Source organism: Zosterops lateralis (assembly GCF_965231275.1).
Source record: "Zosterops lateralis genome assembly, chromosome: Z".
NCBI classification, from domain to species: Eukaryota; Metazoa; Chordata; class Aves; order Passeriformes; family Zosteropidae; genus Zosterops; species Zosterops lateralis.
Window position 1 is genome coordinate 84,826,795 of NC_139800.1, and position 13,167 is coordinate 84,839,961.

General features: G+C 39.2%; 1 long non-coding RNA gene across 5 annotated transcripts in view; it reads right to left on the bottom strand.

Moving 5' to 3' along the window:
- The window catches only part of LOC310923044, a 68,816-nt gene that overhangs the window by 13,971 nt on the left and 41,678 nt on the right, over window positions 1-13,167 (bottom strand). The window lies entirely within an intron of this gene.

Below are 13,167 nucleotides of genomic sequence, written 5' to 3' on the forward strand. Positions count from 1 at the left end.
AATAAAACCAGAAATACCAAGGCTGATCAGCCCCAAATCAAATTATTTGTGAGCAAACAAAACAGATTTGTGGCGATTATTTTTCCCTATGTGAATTAAATTTTCATTTTTCTCTCCTACAACAAAATAAGCATCTTCCAGGAGCAATACTGGTGTTACCTGATTAGTGAATTTTTCAGTCTTGGGGTATGCAGGTAGTCTAAGGGACAGCATGTGCTAATTGTCTCCTGCTATTTACATTTTCCTTATCAACCATCTGATTTCCTACCAGACAGCTATCAGGGCTGCTGATGTCATTTACACTCCTAAATATATATATATATATATATATATATATATATATATATATATATATATATATATATATATATATATATATATATATATATATTAATGTCATTGTTTCAACTGTAAATGTTAAAAACTATTTTTCTGCAAACTAGGCTCTGTTAAATGAAATTGCCCATTTAATTCTCGGTTATTTGGGGGTCTGTGCATTTGCCTCCCAGTGAAAGTTATATTGATAACACCATTTCATGTCTGATCACTTAAATTAGACTTTTTCCACAGGATAACAGGGTGTAGTGCATGCCCACAGACGGTTATACAAATCCAAAAATCATTTTTCTGGTGGTAGTGAGAGTAAGAAAGGTGCAGTTCATCCACAGAGGAAAGTATTGCATCTTTTTATAAGCCTCTGACTAATAATTCTTTTTAAAGTGCTGATCAACTTGAGCAATTGGGACTTCACACAGTGACATCCCCACTGAGTAAAGATTAACAGAATTTTTGAGGAGCAGCTTCTGGCATCATTCCACGGTGGCCAGGAAATAATGGCACAATGCTTCGTTCAGTTTAAACTGTTTATCTTGCTTACACAAAATAATTCCATGAGGTACTTTGGGCCGTCTTTTCTGATTTAGGGATCCAGCCTTCAGAAGGAGAAAGCTCAAGGAGAAGTGGGTTTGGAGTCAGACAGCCATTGTTACAGCAAATGTTCATGTCCACAAAGGGGTTTCATAAGCTCCTGCCCTACATCCTCCCTTTGAAAACTCCTTGTCTTTCTTGGAGTGTGTTAGCACAGCAGAGTGCTGGGAATGGGATTCTCTCATGGCTCACCCACGCACCACCAAAGAGGGGAGAAAAAAATAAAAAAACCCGCACACTAAACTGTACTGATAGAAAATGGAACCACACTGGGTGCTGAAAAATCATGCCAAGGAGGTGATAAAGCAGGGTTTCATTGTCTCTTTTCCTCCCCAGATCCATTCATTGGTTAGAGACTCATTAACAGATGACATCTGAGCCAAAATTCTGCCCTCAGCCATTATCTCTAAGTGAAAATACGTCAAGAAGATTCATCTGGACAGCTTCTCTGCAGGAAGGCACAGGGCAGGATAAAGACGCCCCACAGGAGACATCCTACAGAGTTCCTACAAGTTTTCAGCAGCGTTTCAGTCTGGATAAGGAACTCCTTCAAGTGAATGCACCTCCCACCCCCCTGAAGGTACAGCTTTGCAAGCCTGTAACTACAAGGCTGGGAACATAATGAGCTCCCTGCAGACTTCTTCGGAACACATGCAGAGGGATCTGCAAAATAGAAAGTAATATTGCTAATTAGGCAGGGAAAAAGGCCTGTAATTCTCATCCCCAAGCAGCTGGGCACTCCCCTTCCACCGAGGGCAGGAGGGTGACCTTGTCCCTGTAAAGCCTGGCCCTGCTGTGGAAGAGCTGCAGCGCACAAAAGCTTACACGGCTTCCTGAAACTCTACTTTTAATGCTGCTGGGAGACCAATGGCTTCTTTCAGGAACATTCTCTACTATCTGTACAGATGGGAGCTTTCCAACAAGTGGCCAGGTCCTTTATTGATAATTCTATTGATGTTTAAATAGCTGAAAAAGAAACAAACTAGAGTCACACATGTGGCTGTTTCCTGTAGCACATTGATTAGGGAGTGGTGAAGCCATCAATGCCACTCAATCTACAAAATCAAGTTACTACTACAATCCCCAGTGACATCTCTTTCCTGGAACTCTTTGCATTTTATAATTTAACATACCTTGTGCTGTTAAGATTACCTTTAATAAATGATGTTTAGTTCAAGCAATCTTAAGTTTCATGCTGAAATATAAATTTAGAAAGAAATATTAAAACACAGAGTGACCATCCATAATTGAATAACCTCTATGATGAGAGACTGGGCAGGAAATAATAACCCATCATAAATACAATTTAATTGTGGTAAAACGTTGAGAGCTTCCTGGAAGTTTTTAGGGGAAACAGTTTCAAGCCTGACTTCCCCACAGAAACGGAAATCTTGTAAGATGGATCATGCATTACAGTCTTCTCACAATAGCCCAACTAGATGTTTCTAGAAGACTGGAATTTCCTTCCTTTTGTGTGGCAACAGATTTCTCCTGCATTAAATGGCAGAGATGCCAGCACCTTACACCTAGTGTAGACCAGGAATCTGTACATCTTCCTAGCTCAGTTCTCTTTACCCATTAACATGGTCTGGAAGCTGGGCATCATTTAAAATCTTGGATTTAGCATGATTTGGAATAGGATGTTTTTTAAATGCCAGCTTCTGCAGGCTTGAAATTAATTTCGAAATCAGCTCCAACAAGACTGCCATTGTGGTGCATTTCTCTGAGTACAGACATTAATACATTGTTGGTAATGAATACTTAAACAGAAAATAAAACATTTATAACTGAAGGGTAATAAAGTTATGTAGCTGAATAATAAGGTTTAACATTACAGTTGACCAGAAATTTGAAAGCCTCTTACTTATTTCTTTTTGTTTCCTTGTGCAGTTAACTTAGCAGTAGACTGCAAGAGGCTCATTTAAAGAAAGAAACGCAGAACCAAATCTAACAGAAAAGGGGGGCTGGGGATGGGAAAGAAAAGAGGGAGAGCAACATTGGGAAAACAGCAGCAGAAATCCCTTCCCAATGAAAATTCTGATATCAAAAGTCAGGCAGAATCTCCCAGCTCCTGAAGCAAAAATAACCAAATGAGAACCACAAAACGAATGGCCCTACTGCAGACGTTCTAAGCTGGAATGCATCTCACAGGTAATGCTGAGAAATTTCTCTGCATGTAATTTCTTCTTTCACACATAATTAAGAGCTGTCAGGATTCAGGTAAAGAGTTGCTGGAAGTGGGATAGTAATTGTACTCTTCCACTGGGAACAGGTGTAATAAATAGTAAAGATCTTTCACGAAGCCTGCCTCGAGAACAGAACTGCTGTCTCTGTTACCTTCCAAAAGCACATGGAAATCTGCTATGGTAATTTAACTCAGAAACAAGTAAAAACTTTGCTGGATGGTGCTGTGCATATATGAATGTGTGTTAGAGCAAAAAACTAGAGCCTACAAAAGAGATTCACACAAACTGAGTATTTTGTAGGGCTGGGTGAAGGTGCTGTTAAAAAGGCTGACATCTCTCAGCAAAAGTCTTTCTCCAATTCCCATTAGCACTTCATTTTTCACCAACACTTTTAAGGAATAAAACTGGTGAATTATTCTTGCATTTTTTAAAGTCAAAAAATCTACATGCAGCATTTTAGCTTAATCCTTTTCTTTTTCCACCTCAAACACCTGTGTGTATCTGCCTGCCCATGATTTAGCACCATAAAGCATGTCTGCTGTCCTCCCTTCCTACCTAATAACAGCGCTCCCAGTTGTGTGTAACACCACAGAAACCCTCTGAGGGCATTTCCATTGTTATCCTGAAGAGATGTGTTTCCACTCTAAGATCAGTATCTCCTGTGGAATTTCTCCAGAAGCTGTTTAGCCCTGGTGGGAGTGGAGAGGCATCACACTCTCCTTGTTCACAGTGAAAATTCCTCACTGCTTTCTCCTGAGAATTGCTGGAAGCCTCAGACATTAAACTGCTGTACAGAACCAGACAAAAGTTAATACAATTAAGAGGTAGTGCTTTGAAAGATGACCCTTGAACCAAGACTTTAAACATGATTTTTGCCCGCTACAGCTAAATGGTCGTTTATCAAATGCTGTAGAACACAAAAAGGAAAGCGATGAACACCTCATGCAGAACAATTGCATTTTCTCCTCTCTAACAAAGTAACTTTCATCATCTTCCTTCCCTGCCATATTCTCCTATTTTCTCCAAGTGATGCATTTGAAGTTGAACATTTTGCTTTACCATTTTATCTGTCAAACTGCTCAAGAGAAATCAATAACCTACTGAAGTTCACTAATGTTTACGTCCACTTTCTTCTACTTTTATCAGCCATATTGACAGTGATTTCAACAACTGCATTCTCTAAGTGATGCATCTTTTCACTTCCACCAATACTGAGGGTAAATTTCTTGTAGCCCTGTTTCTGCCCCACATAACACTGTCACATGTTCCTTTCACTGGCAAAATGTATGAATATGGGACAGTCATGAGGTAAAGGTTCACAGAGGTCTTAGTCTTCAGGGTGAAATTCCCATGGCTGATATTCTTACAGGGATCTAGGATAGCCTTAAGTTATAGCCACTTGGTTTTGCTGAGAAGTGGAAATTCTGCTGAACTTCCCCCAAAGATCCAATTAATAGTTGTGTAAAACTACTTTGGATGTATCAGAGAGAATGCCAAGAACAGCAGTAAAGAGGAGAATGGAGTTTTGAAACTGATTATTTTTTTTTGTTTCTTAAAGAACTGTTAATGGAAAAAGCTAAAACACATCCATTCCCAACTAGCACTGAAAATGCTTGTGTTGTAACAATTTTTCCTACCATCTCTACACTACTGAAAGTTTTCTGCTCTGCTGAATAAGAATGGACTTTTTTTTAATGAGTTATCCTATTTATAGCTTCCCCTTATGGTCTTGTAGGGCACATGCCTCAAATTATCAATAATTATGTTCACACTGAAAATCTCTGCTGACCTCTGGGGATATCTTCAAAGCTTCTAAGATACAACATCAGGCATATTTTTAAATTTTTGTTTCAAAGTTGAGAATTTTAAAAAGAAAACCAAATTCAGTGAGGAGTCAGCTCAGTTAAATTCAGCTTGAAATCAAGTCCTTTTAGGATCTCTGCAGAGTCTCAGTATTTCAACAGCTCTCTCTATAGAGGTTGGTGCATGCATTAAAATAGTTCAAAATATTTAGTACTGTTTCTAAAGAGTTCAGCTCTATATAAAACATTCTTACCTGCTCTATGTTAGTGTATAATTTTTCAATTTACTTCAGACTGTAGCATTCCCTTTTCCCCACCCTATACACCAAAATTACACTTTGTTCAAAGGTAGTTTAAAGTCCAAGGGAGTTTGATTTGAGGTAAGTTCCTGGGAGAAGCCAGAAAACATGACTATAAAAAAGAGAGAAAGAGTTAGGGAAGGAGAGAAAAGGGGAGGCATCATGTGAATGACTGGCTGCTTCCCACACACCATTAACAGGTTCCTTATTAAAACATCTGGGAGTTGTTTTCAGTTTGTGTCTGCAGCCTGGAGAGATTACATTCACCAGCACCTGCCAAAAATCCTCATGGAACAGAAGCCACTCTTTATTAACAAACATAAAGGGAAGCACTGATGTGCAGAGCAGTTCTGCCACAGAAAACACTGGTTAAATGATGCAGGAAATTAAAGGAGGAAGGTAAGGAATAGATCCTGCAATGAATATCTCTGAATGATCTCTTGGAGAAGTCAACGTGCTTCACATCCAGCATGGAGAGCTGCATGGACTCTCCTGGTACTTGTCAGAGTTTAGCTGTGTCCTCACATTCCGGTCAGTTAGAGCAGAATAGTGGACAACCAGAATAACCCCTGAGCAAACACACAGGCCAAAAATAAACCCTAGAGCTTACCCATTACTTACTCTCAACAGGGAACATATGGAAACAGATCTGCTCTTTCTTTTCTAGCACTGAAACATTACTTGGAGGAAGTTCTGGCTGTGCAATTCAAGTTATGAGCAAAAGGTAACTTGTATAGATTTTTTCTCCTACAAATTTTAACAGGTTTCTACATTTTTTGAAAGGGGTGTTGACAGAATTCTCAAATGGGTTACAGTGCCAGAGAACAAAAAGGGAACTGTGATCTTTTATTGAAGAACTGAAAGCCTAAAAGACAAAGACAATTCCAGCTTTAAAGAATTGTAATGCAGGAGATGTAATTTGCACTTGTCAAGGTGTATTTCCTTTTTTGAAGCCCTGCTTGTTTTATTCTGGCTGGCTGCAGAGCAGAATACAGAGCTTGATTCTCCAATATGTTCCAATGAAGCAAAGAATTTGCTAGATCTAGTCAATAAATATATTTCTGTAGTGTTTGAAATCCTGTCCCATACTTAGGGCTTTTCTGATCAAATACTTGACTTGTCCAACTCCACATGCAAGAACATCTCTGGAAGAGGAGCTGTTCAAACCAAGCCTTCTCTAAAAGAATTGAGAGAAACAGGAACGTTTAGGAGGAAGTCCTAGTTCTAGTAACATCAATGCCCTTCTTTGGCCTCCCTAACAGGGGCAACCACATTATATCTGCAAAACACTTATCAGATAGGTGCAGTAACACAAATTTATCTCAAAATCACCTTTCTACTAGGAAACTGCACTCCTGTAACAGCCATTAAGGAAACACTTCTGTGAAATACTTGCGTGTGTAGGTTGTACACAGAGAGCTCTGGATGAAGCTTAAAAATGGAGGCAATTTGTTCCTAATGGAACAATGGCAAGACTTTCGCTACCTTTTTTTAATAAAAAGCAAGACAAGCAAGAAGTAATTAAATATCTGAAGCAGTAACAGGACCATATAAGAGGGGGAAGTGACATATTACCACATGACCATTTCATGAGACATCTGTACTTTGCTGCCAGAACTCCTGAGGATTCTTAATTGATAAATTTCCACACCACAGTTCAAAGCTCGCACGCCTAAATCACCAGTTACAGACTTTAGGACTATAAGTCATAAGTGCTGGCTTGGACATATGTCTCTTTGAGTTATCTTCTTTGGGATTTTGATATTTGGATTTGAATGTTACCACCACCATCCCAAATGCCTCTGATCAGCATAAAGCTAATTATATGCTGCTATTAAAGGAGATTATATTAGACACTGACAGTTGGAAAGGCCTAATGACCAGATGGATAGAAAAATAAGAAATCAAGCCATGTTGTTCTGTAATAAATTTGCCAGAATTTTTATAGGCATTTTTATCATCAGCTTCATTATTTCATCCTGCCATTAAAAACAAAACAAAACAAATCACCAAAAAAAACCCCAACAAACAAACAAAAACCCTGAAATCTAAACCTCGAACACAACTGGGAAAAAAGTCAAGCTAGAAAATACAATTAAATTTATACTGTCAGCAAAATCCATCATTAATCATTCAGGTCAGTACTGTTCAAAAGGTGCAGATTGTTCTGAACACCCAACAGTTTGCAAACCACAACCTAAAAGAACAGAACAAAAAAAACATGCATTTGTAGCATGTGTGCAAATCCTCTGAGAGAAGGTACTGAGAATGGAGCTGCTCCCATCAGGGAGAATAATTTATTTCCCCCCAGTCCTCCCAGGCTGGGATGATCAACATGAGTAAGAGAAGTTGAAATGGACTTCTGGCAGTCATTTAGTCCTACTCTGGACTCAAAAGAGAGAAAAATTAAAGGTTACTGCTCAGGGCTTTAGGTGATTTTGCATTTCATAAAGTGTGATTCACAAATTTCAGTCAAACCAGTATTTTTGCACCTCTTAACAAGAAGTCAAAAAAGAAAAAGAAAGGCAAACTCAAATTTCCCCTTTCAGACAGTAAAGACAGCCATTTAGACAAGCTAAATTTTGACTCTGCACTGCCTTTTAAAACAACATCTAACCTACCAGTAAAACCAACAAACCACTTTGGCAATAATGTGACCCCAGGCATAGGGTGCAAAATACATAGGAAGGAGGGGTTTTTTTCCCATAACCTAAAAAGCTCAAAAGCTAAAAGCCTAGGCTAGCCCACAACTCAGAAAAGCTTTAGTGTAAGAAAGAAATTAAATTAATTATTAGTGCAAAGAATATACCAGTATGTTTCCAAAAGGTAACTAGTCAGGTTTTTTCTAGTCAAGCTTAGTTCTCATATTTTACATTCCTTCCCTGTCTGGTCAATGGCACTTCCTACATTTGTGAATCAGAGATCAAAATCCCTGTGAGTTGTGTAAATCCAACCTTTAGACCCCCTTTGAGAATTCTGCAGTCAAACCTCTCACATGTAAATCAACAAAAAACCCATCCACAGAAACCCTCCACCTCACCTCAGTTCCATTTTTTTCCCATGACAGAGAAAAGCCTCCCCCACTCCCCCTGCTCTTATCACCATCACCACTCTCCATAATCTCTAGTACTTTGTATTATACTCACAATAAGGTGCTTTGGAGATTGATTAATAATCAAAGCCAAGTTGAGGCGTTTAATCAATCTGAACAACAGATTATTGCTTTGTGTACCACAAAGAAAGACAGATTATCCTTTTATTATCGATTCGAGCAGTGGCGCTCCTGCCAGCTTTATTGCCTTTATTTCTAAATATTTTTGCTCAGCAAGTTTTCAACTTGCACCAGTCTTAAAGACAAAAAAAAAAACAAAAAACATTTGTGGGGGCTTTATACATATCGAGCAGCTTTCTATCATAATACTCCTGCTTTTCTTGGATGACATAGTAGGTACAGCACACATGAACCTATTTACAATGTCTTTCTCCCTCACAGCAAATACCCTGAGCATATTCACACCTTCCACAACCTCTTCCATCTTCCTTTTGTTCAGCTAAATTTGCTTCCATCTCTAGTCCTAACACACCTCCAGAGCAGTGGTTATAATTTACTGATAAGCACCCAAGTTGCATCATTTTCCCAAAGGGTGGCCTGGCACTGGACTGCCCGGATTGGACAAGAATAATCCAAATAATTAATTCAAAAATTAAAACCATCTTGAGTTGAGTACAGATACACAAAATCACCAACACAAATCACTCCAAATGATCAAATACTAGCAGATATAAAAGTCTTTACAGTCTTTAGATTGAAATTACTGTTAAAAAACTTCAAAATGTAACAAAAACTCCCCATAAGACGAGAGGAGAAAAAGGAGAACTCACTTCCATGCCCACAGAACAGGACTAAATTTATGACTTTTCCCTGCTGCCAGGGAAATGAATTAGATATAGCCAAGTCTTCACTGTAAGTTAGTGAAGAACTGCATCACACCACTCTACTGAAATAGTTTCTGGTACTTGCATTGAGATTTTTAAGCAGAGATGAAGATTTAAGAGAGAGTTCAATGGATTAGATGACCTCCTCCTTCAGCCCAGTTTTTTTCAGACTGTGTAAATGCTTTCAAATGAATTATTTACAGGCACTGTGCTAGAGATAGGATTTGTTTATTCACAGATTTACCAGAATGAAATCAATTTTCTATGAAACATTTGCGTTAAGAATTTGCTCTTTAACCTTAACTTGAAGGAGAAAACTATTATTCTCTGCTCCAAATCTCTGAATGATGAGCCAAGATGCTAATGCAAGACTGAGACAACAGTGCCAGTGCAATTTTTCATTGTTGTGACTGGAGACCTTTTGCTGTGTTGACATCAGCACACAAACATTCTGGGGTCTCTAAAACTGTGACATCTCCATTCCAGCTGAGCTCCCACTTTTTAGAGTAAAAACATCATTCTTCATAATTCTTTGGGGAGTTAAAGGAATGTACTGGCTTAATCCTGCCTGTTTGCATGGCGTCCATTTGCTTTCAGAGAGCTTTTCTCTTTGGGAGTGACCTGATTCATCGCTCCTCAGGTGAAGCTTCAGCCCAAATAACACAGAGGCAGCCTCACAGGCCTGATTCTCCCTCTGTAATTGCAGCCCCAAGGTGTGATTCATTTAAAAGACCACAATACTTATGCAAGACAGTACTAGAAAACCAACACACCTGTAAATAATAATGCAGCTAATAAACCCACAGCCAGTATTAACAGAGTATTCTATCATTTACTGCACTGCTGCACACAATTATAGTCACTATGCATCACTCTTACATATTACATATCATGGAATCAACAAGGTTCAAAGAGAACTTAAAGATCATCCGGTCCAATCATAACCCAACACCACCACAATCACCCTTGAACTATAACCCCAAGTAGCACACCCAAACTAAAATGTCACACCAAACCAAAAGAAATCAGTTTTGAACAGAGAAGCATCTTCTAACAAGCCAGGAGCTGAAGTACGTTCTTGGCCAAGGACATTATAGTTAAAGGATTATGTATTAAGTTGGCCAAAAACCCTAAGAATGTTTCAAACCATTTGTAACAGAGAAAAGTATTCCCACCCAGCACATTTTTATATTTATTTCATAATCCTGCCAAAGCACACCCTGAGGAATTTCTCTGTTCTCTCTTCTCTCCATTCTGGTTCAAACCCATCATGCAGTGTGGCCACGCTCTCCCTGTAGACAGTGTCTTTTCCCTTAGAAGAGAAAATGATTCATCTTAAATTGCTCTTTGTGCAATACCTGGCTAGTTTCAGATTGTTTTTATTTAAAATTCACCTCCAATATCTGACCACTGCTATTCATTAGATATTTATCCACTTCTTGTTCTTGAACAGCAGATGGATTCACATTAAAATGGACCAAACCAGGACAGTTTGTCCTGAGTGTTACATTCCAAGAGAAGGACACTGGGGCAGGCCTCCAGGGTTACAGCTGTTCCAGGGAAACAAATGAATAACAAGATGCCAGAAACTCTGTCATTTCTGCTTTCTTCTGCTGGGAAAGGAAGTCACAACGTGGTGCTGAGGGCCTGCAGCTTCGAAAGGGACTGTGCCTTTCACTTCCTGGGAAAGGTGGGGTAAAACACACACCTCTCAGCAGGCACCAGGAAAATTCCCTGTGACAACACCAGACTCTGTGCAGCCTGCTGCTGTGTTTCTAAAATGAAAAACTTGATTCAAACCAGGCCTGGAGCAAAGACCCACCCTAAAAGGATGCAGGAGAAGAAGCAGAAGACAGAGAGGAAGATTTGTTGTGCTCTCTCTCATATATTTTAAGGATCTTTCTAGCAGGAAAGAGCTGAACAGACACATCTCAAAGTTCTGGCCACATCAGATTCTGGCTGTGTGGGCATTACCAGGATTAAATGGTGACAACAGCACTATCTTTATGCTTCTAATCCAAGGTTACAAATACAGATTGGTTTTATTCAGCATTATATCTAAACACAGAGGAATTGATAAAGTGCTCACAGTAAAGGACGGTATTTTGAACAGTGTCCCTCTGGATTTATTGCGGTGACTCCTACTCAACTGTCATTTGTCACTAATCCAAATGAACAGCCCAATTAATCAATTACTTCTGTAATATCTATTTGTTCTCCATTGTCCAAGCCAGATAGGTTTGATTTGCACATTTTTCACCCCAGCCCTCCAAATATTGTACAAGCTATAGTTGTGATATGCAAAACTCTAGTTTAATCATGTTGCTCAAGCAATCAAAACAGTGAAATAGAAAGGTTTTATATGTATATTAAGAACAAGGCCACAAAGTACATATTTTCTACAAAATAAACAGGTGTTTTTCCTGTCAGATCTTCATACAAATGATGTTGTTAATTCTGCTGTTAATACTATTATGAATCTGTGGGTCAGAAGTAGTTCATATTTTCTAGTAACCTCATACTGTAAAGAAGTTATCTGGTTCACTTAAAACTGATGGATGGGGGCCAGGGAGAGAGGGACAAGTTCCCATTTACTACACGACTATTTCTCTGAAATGGTGGAACTGGTAGAAGATTACGGAGATGACATCACTGAAAAACACAACAGATCCCTGCTGCTGAAAGGTTTATGTATGACCCTGTTTTGGGCACAGTAAACTTTGATTCTGTTACCATTTTAATCTGGACTACTGCAGGGACCTCTGCCTAGAGATGGCAACAGTATTGAAGTACTACTTACAACACTGAAGCAAGATTTGTTTCATAATTAATGCACAAAGAGAATTTTCATCCTTGTGTAAGGTCGAGAATGCTCAATATACAGAAACTTGGATAACAAGCTAATCCTATAAACAATGGACTTTTCTGCTCCCAGAATCTTGATTGGCCAAGTCCTCTCACTGAGCATATGTAAGACTATTGGCATCCTTTTGGAAATTGGAATTGCTTATTTTCTCCCAGTGCTGGCCTAAATCTGCTTTTAAACTGATTTTTTTTTTTTTGGTTCAATCTTTTCTCTGGGTCTCCAACCTCTAACAATCACCTTTTCACCCACTCTTTTCCTTCAGCAGTCACATTTTTCACCTGTGGTTCTGTTTATTGGCAGCTTTAGGAATCTGTCTGGAAAGCATTTTTCAGACAAAAGCACTCATTACTCTAGATCAGCTGGAAGCTGCATGGATTAACTTAGCACAATAGTGAAATCAAGTCAATAAACCTCCAGAAAGGCATGCTAACATTAAATCAAATTCTGTTCCATATTGCCCATATTGCCACAGCTTCTGCCTGGCTCAGGGCTGGCCTGGCAGACACTACTGTCTGCTTGAAAAACACAGGAGAACAGATTCATCTGCTCTTCAGTAGCTGCAACCACCTCCATAAGCTACTGGTACTAGACTTGCAAGACCAAAAGCTTGAAAGACAGACAAAAGAAAGATTTCTTAAAATGGTTACTTAAAATACACGTTCCTTCCTGTCAGGCGTGTGTTGTCACGACCATTTTCATTTGTGTGAGGAGAACTCTCAGAGAGCTCTCTGCTGACACGTGGTGCTCAGCACCATGGGCTGCTCTGCACTGACTCTGCCTGGCTGCTAATCCAGACAGGCATTTGTTCTCAGGAGCCTCAACACTCATCCCTCAGAGCCTCCAGGCAAAAAAAAAAAAAACTGGTTTATGGGGTGTTCATGCTTTGGCAATTTGTTTTTATTATATATTTGGACACTGCTTTGAGCACCTGCACTGGAGGACGTGGGATGAGGAAAAAATACTATTTTAAAAAAGGGTCATGTTTCCAGTTGCCATAACCCTTTCAAATGCCTGAATATTTTGGGTTGGTTTTTTCCTGTACCCAGGAATATTTTTTACAACCTTAACTGGAGAGCTTGAGAGAAAGAAGAACGTGGACTAATAGTGAAAAAAAAGCCCAAATCTCGTCTGTGGGTTCAAGTCACTGAACT